The sequence below is a fragment of the Helianthus annuus genome, chromosome 15 (genome assembly GCF_002127325.2).
Source record: "Helianthus annuus cultivar XRQ/B chromosome 15, HanXRQr2.0-SUNRISE, whole genome shotgun sequence".
Lineage (NCBI taxonomy): Eukaryota > Viridiplantae > Streptophyta > Magnoliopsida > Asterales > Asteraceae > Helianthus > Helianthus annuus.
In genome coordinates this window covers 59,107,562-59,123,994 of record NC_035447.2, presented here as the reverse complement: position 1 = coordinate 59,123,994, position 16,433 = coordinate 59,107,562, and positions in this window count along the sequence as shown.

Sequence of the window (16,433 nt, the reverse complement as noted above, 5' to 3'; positions counted from 1 at the left end):
CCGTTCTTGGCGGTTTTCCTTTGTTTAACCCGAATTAGGTTGTTTCATCGCTAGGAATCAGATCTTTGACCAACACGACACTAAAAATGAGTAGAAGGTCGTTATAAGCCCTGATTCTACCGTTTTTGAATGCCTTGAGAGTAAAAGAATTGAAAGAAAGTTTGGAAAACCATCCTTCAATCCTTTTATTCGTGATTATGTATAGATCTGATGTGAAAATCTTGTTTATTCGTGTGGAAATCCCTTAGATCTGAGTCGTTCTCGGTGGAATGAGGCCAACACTTGAAGTTCATAAGAACTCCATGATGACATCACCCTAGAACACCTCAAATCCATTGATTTCACGGTTAAAATTCGAAAATTGAAAGATAGAAAGGTGAAGGAATGCATATAGATCAAGGAAGTATAAGATTTGAGTGGAAAACTTACAAGAATCGCGAGAAATCGAGAGATAAAGGGGTTGGGACGTCTGGTCGAGCAGCAACAGTGATAATAAGTGTTTTGGGGGTGAATGATGGGTATTTATAGGCAAGGAGGGAGGAAAGGAGGGCAAAGTGGCCTAGATCAGACGGCCCGTTCAATCGGCCGGCCCAGCCGTCCGGCTGGCCCGTCCGTACGGAGGCCTTTTGATCCTCGTTTTTGGTGCGTTGCGATAGTTTGGGCCATATTTTCATATATTTATATTGTTATTTATTTATTTATTATAAATAATCACAAAAGGGTCGTATATACGTATCTATATAACCAATATTCGGTGCGATGATCGAGTTACGCGTGCATTCGAGTGCGTTCTTCGATGTGATGTGCCACAATGATTATCGGGGCACTACTTGCTCGTATTGCCGTCATCGTCACGAAGGCTGGAGACATGGTACTCTCCCGATAGTTTTTGTTAGCGTTGTTTGTTTACGTTTTGACACCTCACTGTTATCGAGGAGGGTAGATTAAGTCCTCACTCAACATCATCATGAGTGTTATTATTTACGAACAATAGCTTGTAATAGCGATAGAATATATGTAATTATTCGATTATACTCCGATATAGTGATGTATCTGATATAGTTACATTATGATCCGAATCTCTAGTGCCAGGCGTAACGAGTGTAACGAGTAGTAACAACGCACGAAGGTGCGGGTTGTTACATTTTCTATATGTAAAAATTATATTTCATATTTTTCATGAAAAGGTTTGAATATATGATTATATTCAAATAAAAAATAGTAAATATTAAAATCAAACCCACCATTTTTTAAATTGAATCATAGAAAAATACTATTTTCATTTTCATTATTATTATTATTATTATTATTATTATTATTATTATTATTATTATTATTATTATTATTATTATTGCCACTTTAGTTGTTATTTTAGTCTCTGAGGTTTGATTAAAATTGCCACTTTAGTCCAAGTAGCTTTTTTTCTTGTTATTTTAGTCCAAATAGTTTTTTTTTTCCTGTCATTTTAGGCCCTGACTTTTGACATTTTTTTTGTCATTTTCATCCAACCCACTAACTCCATTAAAAAAAATTAGTTTAACTTAGGTGAATTTTGGTCAAATCACATTTTTCTTTCTCTTTTTGCAGGTGCAATGGTATAGGGATGGTGGTGTGCCAGTTTATAGTGAAGATGATGGTGGTGGTTGCTGGTTTACGATGATGGCGGTGGTGTTGGTTGATGATGTGGGTGGCGGAAAAGTGGCCGGTGGTGGTGGTGGAAATGATGGGTGGTGATGGTGGTGGGGTGGGTAGTGATGGTGCAGGCATGTGGTGACAATGATAGAAGGTTGTGATGGGGTGGGTGGTGGGAGATGATTATGGTGGTAGATGTAAATAGCAAAAAAATGACAAAAGTTAGGATCTAAAATGACAGAAAAAAGTATTTGGACTAAAATGACCAAAAAAAAGGGAAAATTACCAAAATGTTGGTTGACCAAGAGTGTTTTCAAATTTGTCACCCTCCTGCGTCCTTGGAAGGACTACTCAGCCTCGGAAGCGTCCGTATGTTTTGTTGAAGCGTCCATGTCGTAGAAGCTGACACGTGTCCGACATGTTTATGCGTCCTTGAAAGGACCATTCCGGTGCGCCCTTGGACAATATTTTTGCGTCCTTCCCTTTTAATTTTTGCGTCACATCCAACCCTCAAACCCTGACCGCCACCCTCTGTCAGACACCATCTTTATAATCTTGTGGTTGTCGTCGGTTCAATCTTTTCCGATAAGATTTCCGTTCACTGAGTCATATATGTTCTCTCTAAGAATATATATATATATATATCGCATATATATAAGTATCACACATCATCCCATAAATACAGTTCTTTTTAGAGAGAGAGAGAGAGATAACTGTGTTTTTTTAAGTGCTGAAAGAATACTTAGATGTTTCTTTTCATGGGTATGTGGTTGCATGTTCTTAGATCTGACTAAAAAAAGTAAAAGAGATTGAACTGATGACAACCACAATATTAAAAGGGAAGGACGCAAATATATTGTCCAAGGACGCACCGAAATGGTCCTTTCAAGGACGCATAAACATGTCGGACACGTGTCAGCTTCTAGGACATGGACGCTTCAACAAAACATATGGACGCTTCCGAGGCTGAGTAGTCCTTCCAAGGACGCAGGAGGGTGACAAATTTGAAAACAATCCTGGTCAACCAATATTTTGGTAATTTTCTAAAAAAAAAACTATTCAGACCAAAGTATTTGGACAATTTACTTTATATTTAAATACTTTCAGTTAACTATCACATCGTCTGGCTCTTGAATCCATCCGGTTATAAAAAACAATTGAGTAAACTGCTATTTTGGTCCCTGTGGTTTGGGCACTTTTGCCATTTTAGTCCAAATCTCAAATTTTTTAAATCTGGGTCCTTGCGGTTTCACTTTTATTGCCATTTTAGTCCAAAAGTGAAATTTGACCAAAATCTCCAAATTAAACCCCCTGTTTTGTCCTTTTGCTCAAGGGTATTTTTGCCATATATATATATATATAGGGAGGGGCTCATGCGAGAACCACCCTTATTGTGAGAACCGCGAGAACCAATGTGAACACAACCTAAAATAGCTAAAAAAAACCTAAAAAAAACTAACCCCCCCCCCCAAGCTAAATGCTAAAAACTAAAACCCCTAAAAAACCTAAAAAAAACCTAACCCCCCTCCCCCACCCCCCAAAAACCTAAACCCCCCTCCCCCCAAGCTAAAATGCAAAAAACTAAACCCCCAAAAAACCTAAAAAATCTAAAAAAATAAAAAAAATTCTAAATTTTTTTTTTTAATATTTTTTATGCTCAAATCGCTACTTTTAGTGGCAAAAAAATTTTTAATTTTTTTTGGCTTTGAAAAGTAGCGATTTTTATATAAGGAATATTAAAAAAAAATTGTGTGATTTTTAGCTATTTTAGGCATTTTTGGTTGTATTCATATTGGTTCTCACGGTTCTCGCAATAAGAGGTGGTTCTCGCATGATCTTCTCCCTATATATATATATATATATGTAGAGGATCCTGTAAAAAAAGGCTTAAAGTGTGAGAAGGGTAAGAAAGAATCTCAACCATTAGATCTTTTGATCTAATGGTTGAGAACAATAGGGACCAAATTGTAAAATATTTTCATTAATTAATTTGGACTGATTTCAAATATCTAGGGGCAATATAGTCTTTTAGACCCACTAGAAATTAGGTAATGCACATGTAATTTCCCCCCGTCTTTTTTAAACGTCAATAACTTTTTGCACGTAACTTTTTTAAAAAAAAAAATTTACACCATAATAACAACGAGCGTTTTTTTATCTTTAATATGAGTACCATATTGCTATACTTATATAGAGAAAAAAATGTGTTTCGATCAGATGTTTAGTCAATGAATGGTGTTATATACTTGTTGAATAGTGTTATATACTTGCTGAATGGTTTATATACTTACTGAATGGTGTTATATACTTGCTGAATGGTGTTATATACTTACTGAGTGGTGTTATATACTTGCTGAATGCTGAATGTTGTTATATACTTGCTGAATGGTGTTATATACTTACTGAATGGTGTTATATACTTGCTGAATGCTGAATGGTGTTATATACTTGCTGAATGGTGTCATATACTTGCTGAATGGTGTTATATACTTGCTAAATGGTGTTATATACTTGCTGAATGGTGTTATATACTTGCTGAATGGTGTTATATACTTCCTATAATTAAGGTGGCGGTTATGGGAAGTTTTTAATTAATTGAATTAATGATAAAATTACTTGTTTACCCTTTTCAATTAATTTAAATCTAGTGGCTGAGATTTTTTCTTACCTTTCTCACACTTTTGGTCTTTTTTACAATAACCTTACCCTATATATATATATATATATATACATATATATATATAAATAAAACAGAAAATCCTCAAATTAAACCCCCATGAAAATAGCATCTTTGACTTGAAGTATGAGAATCTTTGACCTTCTTTGAAGAACAATTCAGGGGCCGTTTGGCAACATCTGAACCAATAAGTGCTGAATGAATAAGAGGTCTGAATGGGTAAGAAGCTCTGAACCAATAAGTGCTGAACTAAAAGTGCTGTTTGGTTGCACCTCTGAATGACTGTGAAAAATCACATTTTTACCCCTCTGAACTACTTTGTGCTGAATAAAATGTATCTATTTGTTTACTGCTCTGTATTGAATGATGAATAACTTAAAAGGTACAAAACATAATAGAAAATCCAAGTTACACATAAATTCTTCACAATAAATCCGGTCTCCAGAGTATTTAAAATTCTTCACAACAAATCTGTTCTGCCATTTTTTGGCCAGTCACTTTGATGTCAGAATTTCTAATAAGAAGGAAAAAAGGGCATACACATTCTTTGGCCTAGTGCATGAAGAGCAGCTTCATCGTAAAAGTGTGAAAGTTGCCTCAATAATCCTAAAGACAAAAAAAAATCATTGTTAAGAAATATATCTAAAAATAAAATTATAGTAAGTGTTATAGCAGAATTTTGGCTCTCACAAAATGAATGGTGGCATAGCAGGGCCATTTTGAGTGTTTTTCAATGATCTTTCACAAACATTTAATTAAACAAAATTAAACATATGACACTTCTTTGAAATTAACAAATAAAACACTTCTTTGAAATTAACAAACGGGTCAACTGGGTTAAAATTCGCCTCTAACTGGTCATAGAGATAAACATCAAAAATGAGCTAATATATAAGGTCAAACATAGCCCAAAGTGTACTCACATATCACAATATAGAAACCTCTTTGGTATAGAGATGATAGCTGATGCGTGTTAGTGTATATATGTTTTTAGATGTTTAATTAAGCCCTTTTTACACTTTTAGCCAAGTTTTAAATTTATAAAACACGATATTTACTAACACTAAGCACACATATGGGCAAGTGCACCCATCGTGGACGTAGTATAGTGTTGGTAAGATACCGAGGTCGTCCAAGGACACAAGAGCTTTTAATACCGGTTTATCCTCAACGTCTAATCAAATCAAAAAGTTAGAAAAATGTTTTAAACTAAGAAAAATAAAAACTAACTAAATGCTGAAAAATAAAAATAAAATAAAAACAGATAGACAAGATGAATCACTTGGATCCGACACGTGTATTAGTATAACCTTTGATTATTTTCGCACTTTTGCACTTGTTTAAGAGATTATCTTAGTTATTGTAGTAGGCCCCTTTTTCGAAGGCGACGTTACCCTCAACCCAGTAGTTTGAGTCAGCAAGGATACAATCCTAAAGGGTCGGATTATTGAAAGATAATGAATTAAGTTATTAATGCAAATTATGGTAGGCCCCGTTTTCGGCGGTGACGTTACCCTCGGCTAAGTAGTCTGAGTCAGCAGGGATACAGTCCTAAATAGCCGGATTATAGTATTAATAGTAGTTAGCTTATGAGGGGGTCAAAGAGTTTGGATCCCCGCCATCCAATACCTATGGGCATTGAAGGAGATCCTACTAAATTTGACCCAGGTCCCAAGCAGGACCTCTAAACGCTGAACAAGGGCAAGACCTTTACCAAACCGTTCCCTTAACCCCCGACCAGGTAGCCAACATACCTCCATATAGACCGTGGAGATATGAATGGTGAAAATCTTTTATTTTATATAGACGGTAAAATAATGCCAAGACACCACGGACAAACGATAAGGAAAGATCACCTTCAACATAAGTAACTAGTTATTAAAGTCATTAATACAAAACCAAATAAAAAGTGCAAAAGATTAAAAATAAAAAGTATTATACTAAACACTTGTCTTCACCAAGTGATGTAAGAGACTTAGGCAAACATGGCCTTGATTGTCAAGAACTCTTACGATCAATCTTGGATCCCGAGACGACTCACACACTCTATGATGGACAATGGATGATGGTGGTGGATGATGGTGTTATGGTGGTGATGGGTGGTGGATGAAGTGTGAGAGAGGTGGTGTGCCAAGGGATGAGAGAGAATGAAACCAAGCTCCTCTATTTATAGGCTGAACAGAACGCTGGACACGGCCCCGTGTCCGCTGGACACGGCCCCGTGCCCGTCTGACATTCTCTCTCTTCATTAATTGTAATTGCGAATTACAATTAATGCGCCTGCTGTACTTTCAACACGCCCCCGTGTCCGCTGGGCACGGCCCCGTGGTGAGCAATGGAAGCTTCTACTGGTTTGTCTTTTCTGCTGCTTCCTGGGCACGCCCCCGTGTTCACTGGACACGGGGCGTGTTCAGACTTCTGTTCTCTTCTCTTTGTCTTGGGAGGTTCCGTTGAGGGTCCGGGCAGTTTACTTTTGTTCCTTTTCTTGTATTTATGGTAGAATTAGTGGTCTTTTTGCTTCTTTTGTGATTTTGAGCTCATTTCATCCTGAAAATACAAAAGGAAGACAAAAACACTCTTTTTCCAACATTAGTACTTAAAAAGGGTTAGTTTTATGCCTTAATTGATGTGTTTTATATGTTGCATTTTACACACATCAAATACCCCCACACTTGAACTTTTGCTTGTCCTCAAGCAAAACTCTTTTAATGTGGCTTACACTCCCAAATGGAATAGGTAGAAGAGAAGTTTTTAACTTGTCCTAGAGTGTCGGGAATCCAAGGTTTGTATAGGTTCTATTTTTATTTTATTTACAATCTTATTCGTCATGGTTTATTTTGAACTTTTCATAAGATAAACTACTTATTTGGGCATAGCATGCCTTATTAAAATTCCATTTATATACAAGTTCACATACCTCACGGGAGATCACTCAATCACTCGGCCGAAGGTGTATATTTAAGTGAATCGCTCGAGAGCGGCACGGATTTACATTCTCCATATGCTTGCCAAGCGATCAATCCTCCTCCTTTTTAACTTTTTACCTTTGTAAATATCAAGAGGTCTTTTGGGGTGAAGGCTTGGGTTTAAAGGTGGGTGGTTGGTTAGTGGTTAGTAAAAAGGGCGAAAATCGTAACAAGTGTCGGTTTTCGTGAAATACCTTATTTTTGGTGACATTTATTTTTGAAGTATTTCTCCAAACAAGCTTTTTGTAGCTTATGTTTGTTTTTGACTTCATTCATTTTTTTTTTTTTTTGTGTCACGTAAAGGGTATGTTTATGAAAAACCGAGTTTGTTACTAAAATAAAGGTGAAAAAATGAAAAAGGTTTTTGGTGGGTAAAAAAAATTGTTTTGGGGGTAATGAAATGAAAGGTTTAGGCTCAAAGGGGTTTTCTAGGGGGATTTTGGGTAAAAAAATGAAAAATAATGGTTTTGAAAGAAAAATAGTTAGTCCTAATGCCTCCATCATTTACTTACTTGGGTTTAAGTTGGTAAGGACCGGGAATGTATCGTCGTGGCAAGTTCTAGATTTGTAAAGACCGAGCGGCTATTCACACAAGAAACGAAAAATGAGCATTTAATCTAAATATGTGTATTTTTATGCTCAATAAAGGCTCAAAACTCACTTTTTGTGGGAATGGGTTTTTAATGTGACCAAGCATATATAATCGAATTTTAGCTAGACTTGTTATACCGGTTCATAGTTTTCTTATGTTAGTTCTTTTTATCACGACGCTATCGGTTGTAAGTTTGTAAAAATATAACCCTTTTATAACTTGTTATTCCCAACTTAAACTAAGACAAGTAAATAAAAAAAAATGAAAAAGTTTTTGAAAAAATTTGGGGTGTTTAGCGGTTCCAATAGAGTTTTGTGTAAGGCTTGTTTTAGGATTTTGCAAAATTCCAAGGTTTTAGCATCCCCCCCACACTTAAATTACACATTGTCCTCAATGTGTCCAAAAATAAAGTTTTTGGTTGATTAGAATATGTAAAAGTGTGTTTAAAAACAAAGATTTGTGTTACTGGCGCTCTGGACACGGCCCCGTGTTGACCGGGCACGGCCCCGTGGTCAAGTGCCAGTAACAAAAATTATAGAAGTGAAACAGAAGCCTGGACACGGGGGCGTGTTCGCTGAACACGGCCCGTGTCCAGTTACCTGAACTGGGTGATTTCCTGCAGGGGGCTCAGCACGGGGCCGTGTTGGTTGGGCACGGCCCGTGTGGAGCCTTCTGTTATGGAGATTTTTGTCGGTTTGTTCTGTTCTTCTGCATGGTTCCATTTTTTCTCGTTCCTTTTTTCATCCATTACCACCACGAGTCCATAAATCATAAAAACCATCATAACATTGCTAATAGAGAGATTACATAAATATAGCTAATTAACTAAGGGGTACATAAGGTTATCATAAAGGTTCTACTTATTTATGAAAATTTCGGGAATAGCTTCCCGATGTAGAAACATTCTTCAGCCCATGGCTCCTAGGTTCTCGCTCAAAGCCATTCTTCTATCTCCCTTAGGAGGTAGAAGGTAGCCTCATTCTCGTCGGTATCTTGAGGAGGAGCGCTTACCGGGATTCCTTGCACTACCCTTGGTTGCGGTACTTGGTGCAAGGCGTGCCATTCTGCTGGGATGATAACTTCGGGTACCACATTCCACGCCCTGTGTGTAATCACCGGAACCAAAGGCGGGGAAGCAAGAAGGTTTAACCTTTGGTGCAGAAGGTTCACTTCTTGCAGGCAGCCCTCCAGACCTATCGTCAGATGATTAACGCGGTCCACTAAAGCTTCTTCTACACTTGTCAATTCGTCCACGGCTTCCCTTAAAGCGTAAACGTAGTTTACTAGGGAATCCTCTGCGGTGGACGATCTCCTTCCATTTCGGTTATTCCTTGAAGATGCTCCGCTGTTTCGGCTGGCCATTTTCTGCGAAATAAGCCGAGGATAACTAAATTTTTGCAAAACAGTACCTCGAACACGGCCCCGTGCTCAGTGAGCACGGCCCCGTGTTCAACTGTCTGCAGGAATTTTTGTCTAATGGTTCTAGGTTTTTTAAATTATTTCTATATACTTTCGTCGTGTTATGAGCTTAGATAATTTAAAAACAAAGTTATAGAACTAACTTTAGACAAGAATCCATAGCGAAAATTCCTACAAACCTTGCATAGAAGGTTGGAATCATGGGTTTCCAAGCTTCCATGGAGGTAGGGTTTGAAAAATTTTTGGAAGAAGAGGAAATGAGCAAAAGTGGAAAAGACAAGATGGTCCTTAGGAACCTTCTTTTGGTACTTACCTAGGATGGTATATGTGAAGATTCCAGGGATCTCTGCTTTGTGGAGTGGTAAAAAATGAGCAGGGTTCAGGCTGCATTTAAAGAAAACGACAGCACACTGAACACGGCCCCGTGTCCGCCGGACACGGCCCCGTGTGCAGAAAAAATCCTGACACATTTTGTCCGTATTCTGACAGAATCAGCAGAAAATCTTCTGAGCGAACACGGGGTCGTGGTGACCGGACACGGCCCCGTGTCGGAGGGCTGTCTTATGGAGTTTTGTCTTTTCTAAGGAGCTAACTTGTATCGGGTGGCTCCTGACTTGTTGGAACAACCCCAAAGTGCCTAAGATACCTTAATTGTCCTATACTAAGGCGAGAACGCAAGAGGTTGTCGGTGAGGGTAATTCCTATTTTCATTCTAGGTGGACAAGTCCAACCCTTTCCCGGGCTCTCGTTAAAGAAGGTGTATGCCGAATCGCTCAGGTCTATGTATGCACCGAACGAGGTCGATGGGGAGTCCTTCACGGCACAATCGGCACAGGGACGACTATCGTCCACGTCTTGTCTAGGAAGAAAGGTATTTTCGGGAGCAACGAGGTTGTTAGAATGCGGTTCCAACATTTCCTCATGGTCATCATCTTGGGATGGATCTAAGAAATCCTTCCTAAGTTCTTTTGACCAATTTAGAAGTAGTTCTTCTAGTTGAAATAGCTCGTCAAGGAGCATATCTCCTAGAATATCCGGTTGGGCGCATTCGAGGGAGAAATAGTGTTTATTTTTACTTTCGCCCCTCTTAAAGTTACAAGGAATTGGTGGGTCTATATAGTGTGGCCTATAAGTGAGGAAGAAACATTTTAATTCCTCGTGTTCGCCTCCACATATTTGACACCACAAACCATAAGAGTGCCGAAAGTAAAAAGAATCACTATTACTCATGTTTGTATCAGAAGTTACCAACCGCCGGGATCAAACGGTTCTGTTTTCAGTAACTGAATCTTGGGCACGGGGGCGTGTTGAGTGGACACGGCCCCGTGTTCAGCCTACTGTCTGATATAAAACAGGATTGCCAGTTCCAATGATTGGGCACGGGGGCGTGTTCAGCGGGCACGGCCCCGTGCTGAGCTCTGCAGAAGCTGAAAAATCTAAAAAAAAATCCTAAAAATTAAAGAAAAATAAAAAGATGATTAGGCCGTTGATTCCTAACTTTCTTAAAATCCTTGTGTCCCCGGCAACGGCGCCAAAAACTTGATGCGTGTTAGTGTATATATGTTTTTAGATGTTTAATTAAGCCCTTTTTACACTTTTAGCCAAGTTTTAAATTTATAAAACACGATATTTACTAACACTAAGCACACATATGGGCAAGTGCACCCATCGTGGACGTAGTATAGTGTTGGTAAGATACCGAGGTCGTCCAAGGACACAAGAGCTTTTAATACCGGTTTATCCTCAACGTCTAATCAAATCAAAAAGTTAGAAAAATGTTTTAAACTAAGAAAAATAAAAACTAACTAAATGCTGAAAAATAAAAATAAAATAAAAACAGATAGACAAGATGAATCACTTGGATCCGACACGTGTATTAGTATAACCTTTGATTATTTTCGCACTTTTGCACTTGTTTAAGAGATTATCTTAGTTATTGTAGTAGGCCCCTTTTTCGAAGGCGACGTTACCCTCAACCCAGTAGTTTGAGTCAGCAAGGATACAATCCTAAAGGGTCGGATTATTGAAAGATAATGAATTAAGTTATTAATGCAAATTATGGTAGGCCCCGTTTTCGGCGGTGACGTTACCCTCGGCTAAGTAGTCTGAGTCAGCAGGGATACAGTCCTAAATAGCCGGATTATAGTATTAATAGTAGTTAGCTTATGAGGGGGTCAAAGAGTTTGGATCCCCGCCATCCAATACCTATGGGCATTGAAGGAGATCCTACTAAATTTGACCCAGGTCCCAAGCAGGACCTCTAAACGCTGAACAAGGGCAAGACCTTTACCAAACCGTTCCCTTAACCCCCGACCAGGTAGCCAACATACCTCCATATAGACCGTGGAGATATGAATGGTGAAAATCTTTTATTTTATATAGACGGTAAAATAATGCCAAGACACCACGGACAAACGATAAGGAAAGATCACCTTCAACATAAGTAACTAGTTATTAAAGTCATTAATACAAAACCAAATAAAAAGTGCAAAAGATTAAAAATAAAAAGTATTATACTAAACACTTGTCTTCACCAAGTGATGTAAGAGACTTAGGCAAACATGGCCTTGATTGTCAAGAACTCTTACGATCAATCTTGGATCCCGAGACGACTCACACACTCTATGATGGACAATGGATGATGGTGGTGGATGATGGTGTTATGGTGGTGATGGGTGGTGGATGAAGTGTGAGAGAGGTGGTGTGCCAAGGGATGAGAGAGAATGAAACCAAGCTCCTCTATTTATAGGCTGAACAGAACGCTGGACACGGCCCCGTGTCCGCTGGACACGGCCCCGTGCCCGTCTGACATTCTCTCTCTTCATTAATTGTAATTGCGAATTACAATTAATGCGCCTGCTGTACTTTCAACACGCCCCCGTGTCCGCTGGGCACGGCCCCGTGGTGAGCAATGGAAGCTTCTACTGGTTTGTCTTTTCTGCTGCTTCCTGGGCACGCCCCCGTGTTCACTGGACACGGGGCGTGTTCAGACTTCTGTTCTCTTCTCTTTGTCTTGGGAGGTGCCGTTGAGGGTCCGGGCAGTTTACTTTTGTTCCTTTTCTTGTATTTATGGTAGAATTAGTGGTCTTTTTGCTTCTTTTGTGATTTTGAGCTCATTTCATCCTGAAAATACAAAAGGAAGACAAAAACACTCTTTTTCCAACATTAGTACTTAAAAAGGGTTAGTTTTATGCCTTAATTGATGTGTTTTATATGTTGCATTTTACACACATCAATAGCCATTTCAAAGGGTAACTTCTGTATACTTATTTAGTTTATATACTTGGAATCAAATTTAGTAGCTGTCACTTGCATTTCAAGTATAAAAATGACATTTTTGTTACCATTTGATGCATAGATTTTGCTAGGAAGATCTGAGGTCTCAGGCTGGGGTGCTTTCTCAAAGGTAAATGTAACATCTATATATTATGCTTATTATTTTCTCCAGGTGACTCATTTGTAGATTTTTGTTTTCGGGATAGTGTACCTAAAGATGGATATCTGGGTGAATACACCGGAGAGTTGATCTCTCATTATGAAGATGACATAGCCAACTCTTGTATACCTACAGATTTGGATTTCACCAAAAGGATGAATTATGCAAAGTTAACCAGAGGTTTTGTTTTGCACTAGTCTAGAGTCTAGTTAAACATCTTGTTCTTTTTCTTTTGGAGGAAACACAACTTTTATAGAATTTGTTACTAAAAACCCCATGTATACCACTAATGAATCTTATTGACTAATCACCAATGGTCATCCTTCACCGACATATTATCAACGACAACCTATGACAACATTGTCACCGACGAATCACTGATGCCGACTTCAATGGCGAATCACAAATTGAACTTCCACCGACGGATCCTGACGACATGACACCGACGCACCACCAATGGTGGTTTCAGCTACGGATCACAAACTGTTTGCCGATAGGTAGTAATTTGTTAAACGAACATGTTCATGTTCGTTCATTTGTTAAACGAACAAACATAAACGAACTTTCCGCCGAACAGTTCACGAACTATTCGCTGAACGTTCAGTTCGTTTACAGCCCTAGTAGTAATCGGTATCCATCGGTAATCGTTTACAGCCATAGTCGTTTTGACCCGTTATCAAAACCACCCGACCCACTAACACATGATCAAAGGACCTTACAAACAAGAAGACAGATGTAATATCAATAAAATCATTAAGGGCACCAAATTAATAAACTAAAACATTGTATTTAGTACAAAACTCCATCACCAAACTAATAAAACTAAATCTTTGTGTATATATTTAATTATCATTATTTGCAAGAATTGTAATATCAATCAATCTTGAGGATGCTACAGAAAAAAAGGAAATCCATACGCATGTAGGAAATAAGTTGAGTTGTGGTCTTTTGAAACATCAAATTCATCACAAAATAAATTGAAATTAGGGAAAATATTGGTCTAAATATTGCACAGATAGAAGAAATTAGGACAAATATTGCAGAGATCGAAGCACCTAGGGTCTGAATATTGCTCAGATTGAAGAAATTAGTACATACCTGAATTCGATGGATGGCGTGTGATGTGACTGAACGACGAGGGTAAAGGATGCTGGGGAGAAGAGAACGACAAGGATGGGAGGTTGGGGTGTGAATGACCAGGGTAGATGTGTCTTGTTTTTCATTCAGTTCCATTCAGCGATGTTTTAGATCTGAGCGATTCAGAGCCCCATTCAGCCATTCAGATGTTTTATTTTGTTGAACCAAACACCTTTAAATTTGAACGAATCAGAGATAGCCTCTTAATGGTTCCATTAAGAGGCTATCAAACAGCCCCTCATTCACTAACCTTCAAACTTAACCACCAGAGCTCCAACAACCATAAAGAACACAGTAAAAGAACCTTCCATCAATTTTAAACCCCTCAACTCAAACCTCATGATGTTTCACATCACAAATAACAAATTAGCACCAATGAAATTCAATACTTTAATCAATCAAACCAACCCCACACGCAATTATTGATCCTCTCTTCTTCTGACCGTTGAATTTTCAGTTACAAAACAAGATAAACACACACACACACACAGAGCTAGGGTTTCTAGGGTTTCAAACTTTCGAATTCTAATCATCCGTAGATGATCATGGAATCATCATCATTATCACCGAGATCACTGAGATTCATCTCGCACCAGTCGTTTTTCACAGCCGTACGATCGAATGACCTAGAATCGGTGAAACTGATGGTGAACGACGGTGAAGGTTCCGATACGGCGGCGATCTCTGGTTTAATGGCAATGCAGAACGACGGCGGAGCTATGGCGTTGTATGTCGCGGTGGAGAATAACTCAGGAAGTGTTCGATTACTTGATTAGGTTTTGTGATCTGGAAACTGCGAAGATTAGGAATAAACCAATCATCTGAACTGGTTAGAAAAAGAGAAAAGAAGTGGTGGTTTTGGTGGCATGTGGTGATGTCTGGGGTGAGAAAGAAAGAAAAAGATGGGTGGTGTTGCTGGGGTAAGAAAGAAGGAAGAAACAGATGCAGATGTTGTTGGGATGGTGATGATATTACTATATATAATCAAATTGAGTTTTGAGGATTTTCTATTTTATTTATATATATATTAGTGTTTAAAATGACAAAAATACCCTTGAGCAAAAGGACAAAACAGGGGGTTTAATTTGGGGATTCTGGTCAAATTTCACTTTTGGACTAAAATGGCAATAAAAGTGAAACCACAGGGACCCAGATTTAAAATTTGAGATTTGGACTAAAATAACAAAAGTCCTCAAACCACAGAGACCAAAATGGCAGTTTACTCAAAAAAAAATTGCATACATCAATATATGGGTTATGCTTTTACAATTTAGAACAATTTAAAAAAAATAGTTTTTGTAACTCTAAACAAATTATAATGTTTCAACAAATTTTTAAGTTTAATACAAATTTCTTTAACAATTTTTAATGCTAGCTTTTTTTATCAAATACATAAAACTAAAAACATTTTCAAAACTCTTTGGATTTTTAACTTTTTTTTGGATATTCTTTAAAATTTATTGCAACCTTCATCAAATCTTTATTTATATAATCATTACTTATAAGTTTATAAGTACTAAAATATTTTAAGACCTGAGGTATGTTACTCTTCTTTGTTTGAATTTGGGTAAATTACACTTTTCGTCCTTTATGTTTGTATCGGATTACAATGGATACCATTTAAGGGCATGTTTGGCTAAGCTTTTTGAAACAACTTATTGACTTATTGGCTTTTCGAAAAGTCATAAGCTCTAAAAGGGTGTTTGGCAATGAGGGTGTATGTGAGTGGAAAAAGTGACTTTTCCAAAAAGTCACTCCATCCTGACTTTTCAAAAAGCCAATAAGTCAATAAGCTGTTTTCAAAAAGCTTAGCCAAACATGCCCTAACTTCAATAATTACAGTCACAATGCTTTATTTGGAAAACTCATTACATCTTACGTCCTTTGGCTCTAACTTAGTTAAAATTTTCAGTTAACTTTGATCACATACGGGTAACATAGTCTTTTTAATTTTTTTAGAATTATAATAAATAAAATACAAATACTTTTTAAATATACCCTAAATTATCCTCTTTTTGATAGACCGTGAACACACACGAGTGTGTTAGAGAGAAAATCTTGAATAATCTCTCTTCAAACATCAGTTCAACCAAATCCAATCTCTCCAATCTTAACCTGCTAATCGATTCCCCTCTTCAACATTAAAATGCCCAATTCAAGAACTTCTTTGCGTCTGTTTCTTATAAAATCTGAAGGGCAAAATTTGAAGTTGGTGATTAACAATGGATCTGATACTTACTTGCAGGGCCGGCTCCATAGGCTTGGTAACCTAGGCACAGGCCTAGGGCCGCCAGAAAATTAGAGCCTCCGAATTTTTAGAAAGTTTTTATATATAGTTATATGTATTAGGCTCAAATAAATACGTTTATTTCAAAACTAAACATGTTTTTCATTGAAGGAGTTCAAAATAAATATTATGTTGCAAAAAAAATGCCAAGTTTCAAAGTCCATTTCGCCTTGATTTCCAGCTATTACAACACAACCACCATCGACCTAATCATCATTATTTAGCGGCCTAAAGCCTCAAAATACAGCCGCAATCATCGTTCTCATTTCCCAAAGCAACATGCTTTC